The 16,053-nt window shown below is 46.0% G+C and overlaps 1 protein-coding gene across 1 annotated transcript in view; it reads left to right on the forward strand.

Annotated features, from left to right (window-relative positions):
* LOC105288120 (protein turtle) overlaps positions 1–16,053 on the forward strand; it is a 227,363-nt gene that overhangs the window by 25,389 nt on the left and 185,921 nt on the right. The window contains exon 2 of the mRNA XM_026968303.1: positions 12,378–12,436. The gene's annotated coding sequence lies outside the window, so the exon portion shown is untranslated. The remainder of the gene's footprint in view (positions 1–12,377; positions 12,437–16,053) is intronic.

Below are 16,053 nucleotides of genomic sequence, written 5' to 3' on the forward strand. Positions count from 1 at the left end.
ATATCGGATTTCGCTGATAGTTAACGGGTGCGCGCAATCTCTTTTTAAATCGGCCCGTCGATCTGTCGGTTGGGGCTCGGTATTATTTTTCGGATTTCCGAGCGAGCGCATATAGATGCGGGGTATCACTGACGATATGCGCGCAACGATCTCGAACGCAGTTAATATCTTTTTTTTGTTTCCTTTTTTTAACCTGGATCTCTCCCCCATATCCGACGCACGTCATTTATCTTCCAATTGCGAGTGCGTGCAGACACTCTGTCCCCACATTCGCGTTCCACTGCTTCAGATTGAGCCGTAACGCGATACGTCGATTAATCGCTGCGGAATCACGCGTGATTCGCGTACTCGGGAGGAACAGAATCAACGAGGACAACAACGATGATGACGATGACGACGACGAGGTTGACGACGGTGCAATGTGCAAATCGTCGTGGCTTTTGTTCTCACGGCGTTCCCCTCGATCGTGCCCCCATAATGACTCGCACTTCCGGTATTCTTGACGTGCGCGTAACCGTAGAATGGAGGGCGAGGCGTCGGTGTGGGTGAAAAATGTATTATAGAAGACGCTCCGGCGAGCGAGTACGCGCGTACGACTTTTACATCGCTCGTGACGAACGACCGAGCGATTGGATCAATGGAGGAAAATGAGGAAGACGTAATGGACGCAGGAAGGGTGTCATTACGAGAGATCGAATAACGAATTCTCTTTCTCCCTCCATCTGTCTCCTCGTCCGACACCTTTCTCACCGCCCTTTCGCTCCCTGTCCATCTACATTTGTTCCTCTCGGTCATTGTCACGGTTATCTTCAATCAAAAGCTTCAAGTGACGTTTCCTCCCGCTCGATCGGTCTGTTTGTCCGATTTTATTGACCGGACTGTCGCCGTCCCTTTTCGGCAATGCTCCCGTTTCGCTCCCACGCGTCCATTTATACCCCCTTAGCCACCACTTCGGCTCGTTCCGTCTTTCGCGGCCACTGTGGTTCTCAGTTGGCATCGATCCGCCCGCTCGAACTTGATTAACAGTTGCAAATTTAATTACTGGCTCACCGCATCGCGCGTCTCTGCGCTGCTTTGTATCTTCTTCTTGCTTCTCCGCATGTCCAAGTGCACACAGTTCCCTGCCCTGGAACCTTCTTATTTTCCCTCGTTCTCTTTTTCTCTCGCCTTTCTCCCCGGCCATCTCCGCCACACCCGCCGCGAACAAACCCATCCCGAGCGTTCTCGCTCCGTTTTTGCCGGGTGCCCTCCCTTTGGCTTCGGTTTCTCAGCGAAACTTTGCGGGGAACGCAATTGCTCGTAAATGGTAGAATGTGGGTTCCTCCTATGGGCGCTCGCGGTTCAAACGAGTTTCAGCCATCGCCTCGTGTTTTTAGCCTCACAAATCTGACGAGAAACGGGTGACGCGCGGACTCTGCGAGATTGTCTGTAAATTGGAGTTTGCAAAATAAAAGCCATATCTCATCCAGTTCCGTGAGGATTATACCTTGTTGCATTACTGAAATTTATGGGAATACGCGCAAGTTAATTCGGTAAAGTTTAATTGATATTTTCAAACAAGGGACTAAATCCCTCGGATCACCTAGTAATGTAACAGTACCGTCCGCTGTTTAGCGGACAAATTCTCAACAAATTCTTTTTCATAATTCACGGAAATTCGAAAGTTCGCGGTCCGAGTCCACGTTGCTGCATCCATTACATCCCGTACGACTTGGGCGAGAGCACAACAAATTTACCATCGGTCCCGCGCGAAAAATTCACAAGATAGATATCGCATTGCAGAAATGCTGCCGCAAAAGGCGAGCACACTTAAAGGCGATCCGATGTGATCGAGGTAGGGGAAACTTAATCTTCGTTGATTCGCTCGCATGTATCTTTACGATCGACGGAAATAAAACTCGCTCCTCCAGTTACGCGCGCGATGCGCTGGAACACTCTCACGCCGCGCCGGTTCGAGACGAAAAATTCGAGACGGTGAGCACGATCTCGACGTGATCGTGATCGCGTGTGTAATGATGGCCGCGCGCAGAATAACTGCTCCGGTCGAAATGGCCGTTATCGCGCCACGTCGGAAAATTAAGCGACGGAAAATATAATAAGATTACGCATCCTCATCGTGGTGAAAGATAACGCGTCGGTATGCGAATCACGCGGCCGAGTTATTGCGCCACCGGCGTCGCAGAATGACGAGGTGTGCCGGGCGCGGTAGCTCGAAACAAGTCCGGGGAGTCTTTTACGGGCGCGTATCCCTCAGGATGAGCAGGAAGACGAAGAGATGAGGCAAGGTGGAGTGCCAGAGTGGTGGTGGCGGACAGGAATTTCGCGCGGCGAGATTCGCGGCGTGCTCGCGCGGCTACGCGATTCCTATCTAATCGTAAGCCGAGATCGCGTCAAGACGGCGACTGCCAAAGGCTCTCTTCTCCGTACCACCGAGTGATATGATTATTCCACCCCGGTGGATGGCCCGACTACCGCCGCGAACTTTAGAAGTTGTGCGCGAGCACCACTCCAAGATAATGAAACGATCCACAAGTTGTTGAGTGCGCCCTATGTTCCCTGTCCTTCGTCTTCTGCATCCTTCGTGGTCCTCGTTGCGGCAGGGGTTGCCGCCCACTTGGGGACATAAAAAAGATGAGCACCTTGCGCAGTGAGAAAGCGGCGACCGGCGCGTGATATCTTTGCTCAGAACCGCTTTCATGCCAGGCGTTCACGCCTGCGTTTATGTATAAGCTTTGTCCTGCGCGAAACATCTCGATAATGATGCCTCTCTTGCGACAGTGAATGCCGGTTTTAATGAAGTATTTTATTAAACGCGGCATAAAAAGGAAGCTGCCTGAAAGAGAAGGGTTTCTTTATATTAGCTTTATATTGGCTTCATTTATACATTTGTTTCTCACTTGTGCCGTCTTTATGTTGATAATATTGATAATAAATGTTACGCGCGTTATGAAGATCTAGTTGTCAAAGTTATACCCTCCGGTAGAATTTTTCATTCCATTTTGAAATCTCGTAAGAGAGCACTAGTGCAGCTCCTTATATCTTTCTTGCGACGACCGTACGTTCTTCCCGTGCGAATAAGGCACGTACCAGCCCTTCCACGGATATTTTCTTTGGTTTAGTCTTTATCTGAGTCGTGTATTTTCAAGAAAAATTCTGATAGTATCTGCTCACTACGTACGAAAGTAATCTGAATTTCTTTGAAATCGCTTGAAAATTGAAATTATCCGACGGTTCCTCGTTCTTGGATCGTGTCCAATGATCGCATCTTCGATCACTCTCTTCCCCGGAATCTACTTTCCGCGATAACGTCGTTGTCAAACTTATTGTTTCAGCTTATTGGATAAAACCTAGAGATACTCGCCGTCTTCCCCTTTCTCTGCCACACTCGGTCTCATTATATCACGTTTGCGCGAACTTCTGAACAATATTAACGCAACCTCCTCTACCGATTCCCTTGTAAGCCTCGACTGTCAGCGACATCATTTCGTGCCAGTGGGTTTGTTAGTGAGAAACTCGTTTAGTTACTAACTTTAGCCCCATCCACCGTGATAGAAGTCCCGGGATATTCGCGCAAGTGCTGTTAGACCAGCTTCAGCTATCTTGCCGGTCTTGAGTTTCCATGAGGGTCACAAATGGCTGCACATCTGCGGCCTTATAAGATTTTCGTCGCTTTTATTTCGCGCATTGTATTAAAGTGAAGTAGCGCAATCGACTTGATCGAAGGTGAATGAAACCATTACAATTTAACGAGATCTTCAATTCCGGAAATTAAGTTAAAAATATGTTCACATAATTGCGAAACGTGACCTAGCGGTGTACATACAGATAGAACCGTATATAAGATTATATTTTCAGATTAAAAAACGAGAGGGGGGAAGGAAATGCTATGTATCCGCGAACGATCCACGTGTCTGCAAAAACTTTCGCTGACGTTTCTTTCATTAGCCGGAACTTAATTGGAGCAGCACATCGCCGCATCGATTCTCTTGCCAATGACGTCATTAACGAGATAATCAGATGTGAGCTGGTTTCTCTGTTCGGGAAGCTGTTCGTGCTTTTTTTCGCGGCCGGACGTGTAGTTCCGATCGACTAATGAGCCATTATGGGCGAAACGAGTGAAGTCCTATTAATGCTTCTGTCGTCATAAATGATTAATTGATAGCAGTACATTTGTTAATAGGCTTATTATTTCCATGTCGTTATTCGCAACCACATTTTACTGCCGTAATACTGATCCGATAAAAGCATAACGATCTCACCCGAACATTAGTATTTATTATATAATATAACATTTATTCGACGTGTGTGTCCATTTTTCTAGTGACTCGCGTTCTGTTGTCGCCGTGGTCTACTTACATTTGTTATGAGAAAATTAGCCGGATTAAATGCAGCGAACGCTCTGATTTGGGTCACTGAATAATTAAATGTTGTCCGTGTCCACTTAGTAATTTTGTCATTGACGGTGATCGGATGAATTGACCCGATTGTTATCGACGACTAATGAGATCGATGTATTTATGTGACCCATATGTGCATAATGTAATATCCTGCCTTCCAGTTCCCGTCCTGTGCAGAAATGCTGCAGCAGCTGCAGTTAATGCATCGGGGGTGCACGGCGTTGCAATCGCTTATGTCGATCGGGGCACGAGTGCGATTGCACGTTTGCCACTGTCAATCTCCATTACCGAGAGTTCCTAGTTTATTGAAATGTATGGCCGCCAGGTAATATCGCGCCGGTGGTAATGCGAGTACAGCTTCCGTTCGCCGATGTGTTTCAGAAGAAAAAAACGGAAAAGGAACAAGAAAATGTGTGCGTGTGGAGCGCACTTTCGCAAAATTTTGTTACAGAATTATTAACCCTCACTTTGAAGATCGTGGAAGGGCATTCTCCTAAAAATGATTAATCATCGAAGTGGACGGTAACGCAATGCGCTTGAGATCCCTCGAGCAACGGGTGTCGATTGTTCCAATTTTCTGCTAAGTAGCTTACATTACAGCATCTCTGATTCATAAGCGAAACGCGGAATCGTCTCGCGGGAGGTGTACTTATGCTCTTTGTCGAGTGTGCTATTGCATCGTAAAGTGGCTCTTTCAGGGGGGACATTTTCCATTCCCGCCACCAAAAGTTCTCTCTCTCTCTCCACGCGCTTTATAGAAGTCGTTATCCGTCGCACGATTGTGTCGGTGCATTCAGTTGCGTTGTATAGCACGTCGCCTTTTAGAGCGAGTCCTGCTCCCTGAAGATACGCTTCGGCAGGTGCACACATTTGTCCTGCACTACATACACCGCCGTGAGAATACCGAGTTCTACATATAAATAGCACCATTATCGCAGTCAAGGATAGCTCGTAAAAGCTATCGAGCGACCCCCGGTGCTCATGTACACCGACGAGATTAACGTGTTTCGCTGAACGTTGCTTACCTCGTTGTCGCGCCTCGGCGTCGAGGCTCCTTTCCAATATCGCACCCCTGCGTGCACGTCTTACACCAGCGGATTACTCGAGCTCTTGACAGGGACACGATCACCCCTCAATTCTGGCGGCTTTGTGTACCGTGACGCCGTATACCAGAGATTGACAACAAAATATGCGAGAACTGAAAAGCTTGAGCCATAACCGCATTGTTTGCCCGAGATATTTCTCTATTTGAGATCATTTTGGCCCAAGAGACATTTATTTATAAATGGTCTGACACGTATCTATAACTATAGCACCGCGATATTTGTTATTTGACAGCGACGGAACCGATGACAGTTACCGAAGAGGACGGGTGCTCTCGGTCCATATCATGACGTCACGCGGCGTATAATAGCGAAAAACGATTCTAATCGTCTCTGATAAACTGCGGATGGCGTGCGCGCGCGCGGACGGAGTACAGTTGCCAGGGGCGGACAAACGTGTTTACGTCAGCTGCAGACGCAATCGGTTTATCTGCGGCATACGCGGGACAATGGAACGACGTATCTCGATCCCGCGCAACGAGCTGCACAATACCGATCGCCATTGGTAAATAATCAATAGGCGTGATCGACAAGCGCGCGACAGGATGTTCCATGTGTCGGGAGTAACGGCCGACGACTCCTCGAGCACGGAGTGAACGCACTCGCGGCACTCTCCGTTCTCCACTCGTGAGAATTCACGATATCGCGACGTCGGGATGTGGGAATCGCCGCGCATTGTGCGCGCCGCGGACGCGCGCACTCAGCAGGGGGATCTTTGAATCTTTCACCCTCGACCCTTTCTTTCTTCTGTCTCGCTCTTTTTTCTCTTATTCTTTTTTCTCTGTTTTTTTTCTTTTTGTTCACCGTACACTCATCTCGTTCTCATAATTAGCGCGGCCACTGGCGCGTGCGGTGCCGGCAATTTCGCAGCTGGCAGGATGACGCTTCGCGGGTGCTCGTTGCGCTTAAGGGTGTACAATAGGGCACAGAAAACGGCAGAAATCCTTGGAAATGAAGCGCGCCTTTTTCTGTCGTCCTTCGCGGCGTTGCAGCGCGGTGCACACGCGGGAACACGGAATGTCGAGGCGGAAACTGTCCCGCGGGTAATGCGAATCGACGGCGGCAGGTTGAATGACGGCGACGAATTAATTGAGAAACGGGGGAATCATCAAATTAGCTAAACAGACGAGTCATCATCGATCCGCTCTCGCTGTTCTCTCTCGCGACGCGAAATTGCGAGGCTCGAGTCTTTCTCCCTCGCGGTCGCGCGCGCGTCGCTAATAATAATTAATGCCGCTCCAGCCGCGTTTTAATGGCCGTACTCGTTCCACCGGGGAATAGTGATTATTCTGTTATTGCCGTACCCCGAAGACACCCCCGAGACGAGTTGAATCACTAGCGGATATTACCGTCGGAGACCCGGGCGGGGAGATCCTAAGCGATAAATCCGGTTCCGTTCCTCTCGCGCGTATCTCCAATTTTCCGGCATCGCTTCGACTTCATTTCCTTCAGGGCACGGGGATGCGCGGCAAAGTAATTCGTTAACCGGGCTCGGTATGTACGTATACAAGCTAATTGGATGTTCCCGTAAATGTTATCAGGAATCATTCAGATCGAATCTGCAACGTTCAACCCTTGCGTCGAGGAACAATTCCGCTATACGTGCGAGTCGCGTATCTCGCAGCTTGATTCGCAGTATTCGCACTCCGTAGCATCTATTTATCTTTGACGAGAATTTTACAAGACGGTATACTTTTATTACAAATTTATAACTTTTGGCGTGAATAATTTAATCAGCCATAACATCATTCCGTCAAGATGAAACTTGAAGGACTGAACTGAATGAAAGATTCAAGATTCTGCTATTTCCGCCGAGAGATTCGTGAGAAATCGGCAGTGTTTTCAGCGGTTTCAGCCTCGCGCCAACAGATATCGGCGGCACGTCGAGCATCAGGACAAATTGCGTAATCGCTTGGCTGCGTAAGCGTGTATAATTCGATTTCAAGTTCACGGAGAGAGAAAGCGAGCGAGCGAGCGAGCGCGAGCGCGACGCGGACGAGCGGCGCGAGTTGACCCTGACGTAGTCCCCGCGCAAAAGTGAAACCGAGCTTCGGTAAAAGTACGCCACGCGAAGCCGTCGCTGCGACCCGATGGCACACTTTCGCATCCGCTGAGCTTCATTTCGATGCATGATCCAGCTTATAATTTCTGTAATGGGCCGTATGAAAATAAAAGCGATCAGGAGATGTGACTCGTGACGCTGCTTTTTCCTGGCAAACTCTGGATGCGATGTCACGAGTAACTGGAGATGAGAGATACACGCATCATTCGTCTTCGTGTACTTCCTTGCAGGACTAAGACTTACAGAAATTTCCTTTGCAATTTGATGAATTTGGAATCTAATGGATTTTATATCTGACAAGGGAAGGGTTTTAGGTGTTACACTCGGATTTCAAAAATTTTTTGCATGCAGGTAGGGAGGTCTCCAAATAGAAGAAAAAAATAAAAGTAGCGGCCCAAATGCATATTTGCGCGCTACGTGCGCAATTTTCGATGTTAGGTTAATTACTCAAAAATGCTATTTCCAATCGAATTCTTTACATTTTTTACTTCACCTAATGCACATTTATATTGCTTTGAATAATTTTGTGTGTGTGTGTGTGTGTGTGTGCGCGCGCGCGTGCGTGCGCGTATGTGCTTCTGTGTGCGTGTGTGTACTTGTGTGTGTGCGCGCGCGTGTGTTTAGAAAATACGAGCGTCTAATGTAATCTCGTGCCGCGCGAGCACAGTGCGTATAAAAGGCCCATTGCTCAAAAATGGTATTTGCATCGTAACTTTTTTAATTTTTTACTGCAACTGCCAATGCACACAATTTCGAATAATTGTACATTGCGCAAATCGTAGTTTGCTCTTTCTGCGTGATTTATTGTATGCGACTTTAAATAGATTTGATCAGAATCCATAACGAGGACATAAAAGATCTAGTCAAGGGAGGTTTTTAATTCTTTCAGTTTTAATTTTGGTTTTGATTTCTTTTTAAAGCGTTGTGCATTAGGTGAAATAAAAAATGTAAAGAATTCGATTGGAAATAGCATTTTTGAGTAATTAACCTAACATCGAAAATTGCGCACATAGCGCGCAAATATGCATTTGGGCCGCTACTTTTCTAATTTTTCTTCTATTTGAGGACCTCCCTACCTGCATGCAAAAAATTTTTGAAATCCGAGTGTAACACCTACAAACCTTTCCTTGTGAGATCAAAGATATAGAAATGTCTTGGTCCACCGTTTTGTAACAGCTATATCGGATTTCCTGATGTTTTCTCGTTTCTCTCTATCGCGAGACGCGGCTTTCCCGCGAAATCTATATATCACAAGACCGATACATTATAATATTTCATTCCGCCCGGGATGTCGAAATAGCCCGGTCCGGCTCGGCTTATATTTTATCGCGGTGCAGTCACTTGTACTATATAACCAATAGTTATATGCACACACGATGCGGCGCTCGCTGCAGGATCCTTCCTGTACCGTAGGGTGCTATATTTCCTAGCAATGGGTGGTAAAGTTTTTTTCCCTCTCGTAGAGCGCCCCCCCCCCTCTCTCTCTCTCTCTCTTTTGTGATATACGGTCAAATCCAGGCGTTTCTCTCCGCGCTTACGATTTTCACAGTACGACTCGTAGCTCTCCTTACAAGAAATTTATCGACTAACTTGTGAAAATTATCAGCGCTGACTGCCCTTGCTCTCGCATTCAGCGTGCATGCGTCTTCTTGGAGGATCCTCTCGATATCTCGTACTCGCAATTTCGACAGACAGTCATGAATTGCACACTAGGATGCTTTCCGCGATACTTTAGCGAAATATTGTGAAAGATCATGCATTTATTAGGGTATGAAAACGTTGGTCTGTCCGAGCATGGAGAGGATCATCATAGAGAACGCTTTTTTTAGCTGATTCCGTGCTTTTAGTGATCATTAGGCACTATGTTAAAGCGAACGCTTGACGAACTTGGTGAACTGATTTGGTACGATTCTCAAACGCCTTGGCGCGATCGATATAGTTCATTCTTATAAATAGCTTACTACATTCTCCAGCTATACGTCGGAGTGCCATTCGGCAAATTGAAAGAAGCAGCCGACAATGGCGCATCGGTAATTGAGACTGCGGAGAAAGGAGAGAAGCAAGCTCCGATGCAAATAGAAGAATGTGCCTCCTCTTCGCCTCCTCGCCCTTAGTCCCTTTTCAACCGTCCGTACCTGGTGCTCGGCATATCATAGTAATACACCGCGAAATGTCGCCGTATAAAAGTCAGCGAGGACCGATTTTCCGCTGACGATTTACCGACGATTTTATTCTTCTTTCTTCTCGTCCTGCTTCTTCGGGAAAAGCGTCGGCTTCTTGACGTTTTAAAGCGTGGCAGAGAAGCCGGCTTCTTCAGAGACGATAGAAAAATTGGAAGGGAAAGTACTATAGAGAAGCTTGAGAGAGAAAGAGTCGCTCTCTCTTTTTCTCTCTTTCTGCTCCCATCTGACTTTTTTCTCTTTGAATTGAAAGTATAAAATTCTCTTTCCTTCAAATACAAAAATTCTTACAGATTTATTCGGACTGGGATTCGATGAGAATGCGACGCTGACTCTAGCGTATCGACATTCATTCGTAGAAATTCAAACAATTTTGTAATAGACGAATCGCAACCGGACCCGTAAATAACTAGACCGTCTCGAGTAATAAAACAACAAGTTTAATAGCTATCGAGACATATAATGATCTCACACGCGATCAGACTCATAATAAGATATACTAATGCACAAAGTCACTTTTGCAGATGTTTGATCACAAGGCTGACAACTCCTCGCTTGCAGTCATTCTATCTTACCTGCTCATGATCACCGTCGTTTTTGCAATTCCTAATAAACATTAATTTCCGTCAATTTATCGAAAAAAACCGAGATTGACGTTATAATTAAGCGAGGAGAGATTTCTCTCCTCCTTGCAGGCACGCGAAGGGGGGGCGTAGCACTCTCGAGGCTTGCGTCCGATGTCTACCGTTCACCCTCCCGGCTTTCTGATCCTCGACTAGAGGCTAATTAACGAGCGTAAGTAATGCGTGTAATTAAAAGGGAGGGAAATATATTGCCAGCCGACGGTATCGCGAAGAAACGACGGGAAAACTGGCTGGTGCCACTTAATGGCCTCTCCTCGTATGCCCTCCTGGGATATGCTCCGGTATGTCGGGGAGTGTGCGAACGTCACAGTCACATGAACACACGAAGCCTACGTGCATCGTGTCCGACGGACTCGAGTTCCATATAGGTGCAGCATGCAATATTTACCAATTTTCCGATCCGTGTGTTTTTCCCTTTTACAATCACGCGCCAAACTTGTTTGATGTTCCCTCGTACAATTATCGCGGCCGTGTTCTCGGCGTTGCGAGCTATTAAATGTATAAGAAATTTCGCGACTATACTGTGCTATGGGTGTTACATAAATTGTACACGTACGCTAAACTGTGTTACGATATGCGGTATTTACACATACACACGCACACGCGCGCGCGCTGCATACACATACGTGCCACAACTTCCGACTCGCGATATAAATATGTATTCGAAATATATATCTCTGCTTATCGTAAACTTGATTAAAATTAAAGCTGCCGTGGGAATTAAAGTTCATTGACTACAAAGCGGGCTTCGTATCGTGCTTGGGAACCAAGGAGGATCCAATTCCAAAAATTACGATCCGGCATTTCCACTGTGGCCGCATCGTGTCTCGCGGACATTCGACTATGCCGTCGGAGTTCTCTCCGTTAGTTGGGATTTAATTTATGATGAGATGCCGACGCGACTGGTATTAAAATCTATAATGAATGAGCGAAATGAATTGCACGTGCGCCTCACGTTCAGTTGCCGGCTCTTCTCGGCAAGTCCTCGTGACTTCCGTTTTGGAGCTACAAGAGGACGGGGGGTCGTGCGAGAAAATTAATTTTGCCGAAACTTCTCGCTCGCCCGCGACTTGCTTCAAATGAACAACGCTATGCTTAAGCATGAATTATCATTTACGCGAGCTGCAGCGAGACGGTGCCTGCTTATTGCAAGTTAAATGAGACGTGTACGCGTCCGCCGTTTCCCATTCGAAAAAGATCTCTTATTGATGAGGTGCGCTCTCGGCTACAGCCCCGAGAAAACGGCCCCGACGTTTTGCGCGAAATTACAATGTGTTTTTCGAAGGAACTTCTCTCGTGTTTCCTCCGGCGAAAGGAACGATTTTTCCCGTGAATTTTCATCGCGTCGGTTCCGGTTACGATTCAGCCCTGGAATTGCTAAATATTCCAGCGGAGAAATATTTCCGCTGTGAGAGGATTCCAAATCCGCCAGTTGCCGGATGCGCCGGACTGTTTTCACGGAAAGATTTTTCGCCGCAAGCCGCTCGTTTTCCGTCTACGAAGACATCGAAGAGCCTCCGGCAGCTTCGTCGAATGAAAAATCAATTAACATGCTGCCATTCTTTTCTCACGCGAATGAGGCCGCTAACAACGTTACTCCTCGTTATTCCACCTTATTTCTCTCGTTTCGTAATCGCCTCCATAACACCTAGCTACCTGAATTTCTTTAACTTTAACCCGATGCGATAAAGAGTATTGTTTTTTTCAGACATCTAAATTAAGTAACTCTGAATGATTATACAATTGCGTATGTTTGTGACAAACAGCTTGATAAAGCGATTTGGGTACCAGACTCGTTAACGTAATGAATCTTTTCGTAAAGCTCCACAAATATGATGCCGTATATAATATTATTATATTTCGAAGCAAGGTGCCCTTGTTTGGGATTTCGCCGCAATCGTGATAATTATAAGCCGCGCAATTAACGCAGCCACAATTAACGGTTGTCTCACCTACGACGTATTCAAGCTCCTCTTCTTTCTGTATTTCAGAGCCCGGGTACCTTTTGAGGGGGGCTTTCGACGTTGCCGACTTGGAGTGGCGCGCCACGGTGAGTATCGCGCAAATCCTGTAATAGGATTATAAATTGTAAACGGCTGCAAGAAACGAGCGCTCTATCCCGCCCGCTCCTCCCACGCCGTTCATTCTCTCGCTATCGGCTGTATAACGTCGCGCTTAATTCCCAAGGCGGTGTTTAAAGAGCGGCGAAATGCCGAAATTGCTGGTAATTAACGCGAATCTCAACTGTACTCTCGCACCCATTCCTCCCAGCGATCGAAATCAAATCGAGCGTGCTTTTCATCTTGCAACACATTAGCACGATTCATTGAATTAAAAATTTAGTTAACTAGCAAAATTCAGCAAACAAATGAAATAGTTTCTACTTACAAGTCTCGAGAGAATCCGAAAGAAAAATTGTTCGGAATATTAACGAGTCTAATCAGTTTTTGAACGCTTAAAAGAGACAGTCGCGCTCTTTAGCCTTTTTTCTATTGCAAATAAAATATAATCTATATATATTTAAATATAAAACGCTAAGTAAGGAGATATCAGTAATCCCCGTCTCGCCATGAAATGGTTCGCCAAGCACACTGGAACCGCTTGAAACCCATATTCACCGAAACGTATAGAGTATAGAGGATGCTGCGCACATCCTCATAGCATTCGAGTGCCACCTTCGCTCATGATTTCGGAATTACGGCACTTACGCGTGAGTGCGCGAGATGCAACCGGCACATGCGTATCCTTGGTGTATCTGTTCACATATGTGCAAGACGAAGCTTGCGTACGATCGCATACACGCGCGAGTACATTCTTTCTCGCAATATCAGTCTTGCAGCTCGCCCGCAAAAAGCTCTCCATGCGAAAGCAGACTCAGCGTCGGTTCGCTTTGCGTTCCTTCGGACCGCCGAGGCCGTGTTCGCTCACTGCTTCAAGCGGATTGAGACTTCTCGTTACCGGCGAATCCCAAAAGGGCTGCCGGTGTACACGTATGCACGGACACACACATGGACGTGGCACACACGGGGGTTGCGCGCTGCACGTTCCCCGCAGGTACGTGGGAGAGATCTTCTCTCCATCGCGGTCGAATAAATATTTTTCCAGCGGAAACGAAGCTCGCGAGTCTCCCGACGAGCCTCGAGATAACATTGGCGTCGTCGTCGGGACTACATGAGACTTCTCTGTCTGAAAACATCTCTTTACGTTACCTGCGACGGATTCGGAGTGCGTGTTTGTACAGTACGTACGTGTCTACCTGGATGTGCTCTCGTACGCACCGCGGAAGCTTCCGTTGAACATCGCTTGACATCGGTTTCCGTTTATCTGACGTTGCGTTATATAAATGGAGGCTGCGGCTGACCCAATGATATCAGCGAGACTTAACAATGTGCTCTACGAAACGTATATCCTTCCGCGGTTCGGCAGCTTTTGTAACTTTGTACCTTTGTATGTACCTTTTGTAATTTATCGAAATTAAATTTTCGATTATATATCTTCATTTTTATCGATTGACGTTATCCAGGTGATGGTTTCTTTGATATGTCTCGATTCATATCTTGATCCAGCTGTTATTTTTCATTTTTCATCCTCATGTCGCGTTCTCATCAGCGAGCGAAATAGGCGGGATAAAATTTTTGCGACGACGTCGGAAGTAAACTTCTTTCAACACGCTGAATGCACACATCGACTGCCGGGAAACCGGGAAAAAGGGATGTCTCGGTGGAGTTGGCGTGGCTTAATTGAAATCAAGCCCACGTCGCCACAGAGGGTTCTTTGCGGCTAAGTAGACGCACAGGACAGACGCGGGAAATAGGGGTAGACGACTTTTTGGCGGTGAATGAGTCGCAACGCGGTTTTCTGCGCCAGCGAATTCAACAAGTCTAGCTGTGCGTGTGAACGTATAAATGATCAAGTGGAGAAAGAAAGACCAATTCGACACAGTTTGATCATCAGACTTATTATCGCGATTAACTAATCTGCGTTGTTGATCACAGAATGTTGTTAGATAGATGGATTTCTTATTTTACATAAGGACAATTAAGAATCAAGGAAACAAATCTGCGAGCAACTGATCTCAGCATGAGCAGTAGCGCGCACGTCATCCACTGTTAATAGTGTCCGGCGGTAACTTTTCTTAAAGTAGAATGTAGTTTCCTCTCGTCGTTAAACAGCGCTAAGCATCTTATTTATTCATGCACGGTGCAGCTGGCTTACGATTACCAAGAGAGACGGAGAATTGGTACGGAAAATAATTTAAGGACGAGTAATCCCTAAGCTGGGCTTCTCCGGTAGCTTTGCATGCTCCGACATCATTTAAATACAGCATCGCCGTTTAATTGGTTATTTACATTTTATAGCGCTCTCTCTCTCTCTCCTCGAGCTTCCGGCGATTAAAAGCGATTTTTCGCATGTCGCGCATTGCGTAACGAACGTACGTACCTACGTAGGTGCACGATATACGAGCAACGGAAATGCAAATAGTCGATATCGCTTAACGATAGTTTGCAATTCGCCGCAGCGGACCGAGCCAGTTAGCGGAATTGAGGGTTTCGGAAAGCCGCTCGTCCGTCGATATTACGCTTCATCCGCTTATTTTTCGAAGTACCGCTAGCTCGGAACTCACGCGACTTCCGGCGGTCCCTTCATGTCCGTGTTTCTCGCTTCTTCTTCCTTTTTTATGTGCTTTTTCCTGAATCCTGCCGCCATGTTGGCCTTTTCGTCCCGTTTCCGCAAGCTGGTAATATCGGCGATATATTAAAGTCGAGTCGCATTGTGTCAAATGTACACCGGTCGGAGGTAGAAAATCGATCAATCGAGCCTGGTCAGACGCAAAAGGCTCGGAACGGATATACCTGTCTCGAATGTCGCAGGAAACGGACGATCCTTTCGCCGGATGATGCGCCTTGACGTTCACATCCTCGTAAATATTTTCAATCGCGTTTCCGATTGTCATGACGACAGTCGATCGGATTTCACGCTGTACCAATCGCTCGATCAGGCTCGCGTCCTTTTTCTTTTATCTTTTCGTCTTGTTGTGTCTCACTAAACAGTTAAAGTTAATAAATAGTTCCTATAAACAGAATATGCAAGTTGTAAAAATCGATAAGTTGCTGTTTATGAGTCATTGGATTATTTCCACGGATCATTCGATTATAATTACTTCCTGAAGAACTTAATGTGGCATTTATATCTGACAGTTGAGACTTTCTTCAGCTTCCGCTGTATCATGGCAAGATATAATTTTCTGTATCATGCTAAAGATACAGAAAAATAAGAGATAAGAAAAGAAAATTGGAAAAATTAACTTCTGAACAAGTAGCACAGTATCTTTTTTTCTATATCTTCGTTCCTTGCAATTGTTTTATTTCTATTTATTTGTTACGACTTCTTTGACTATGACTATTATTACCACTACTCTACTATATTAGTGCTATAATCTACAAGTCAATATAAAATAGAATCAGTTGTTCTCGCATGTATATAAGTCATAAAAATTAAATAAAATCTGGATGTCATACATCCACCATTACTTTTGCATAAATGGATTATATTATACCTCTTTTATGGATTACATATAATACACATTTCATCTACAATTCTTGTCTAAAATACACATGAAATACTTACCATGATCCACAGAAAATATACTGTAAATAGCTAAAAAAT

Source organism: Ooceraea biroi, chromosome 3 (genome assembly GCF_003672135.1).
Source record: "Ooceraea biroi isolate clonal line C1 chromosome 3, Obir_v5.4, whole genome shotgun sequence".
NCBI lineage: Eukaryota > Metazoa > Arthropoda > Insecta > Hymenoptera > Formicidae > Ooceraea > Ooceraea biroi.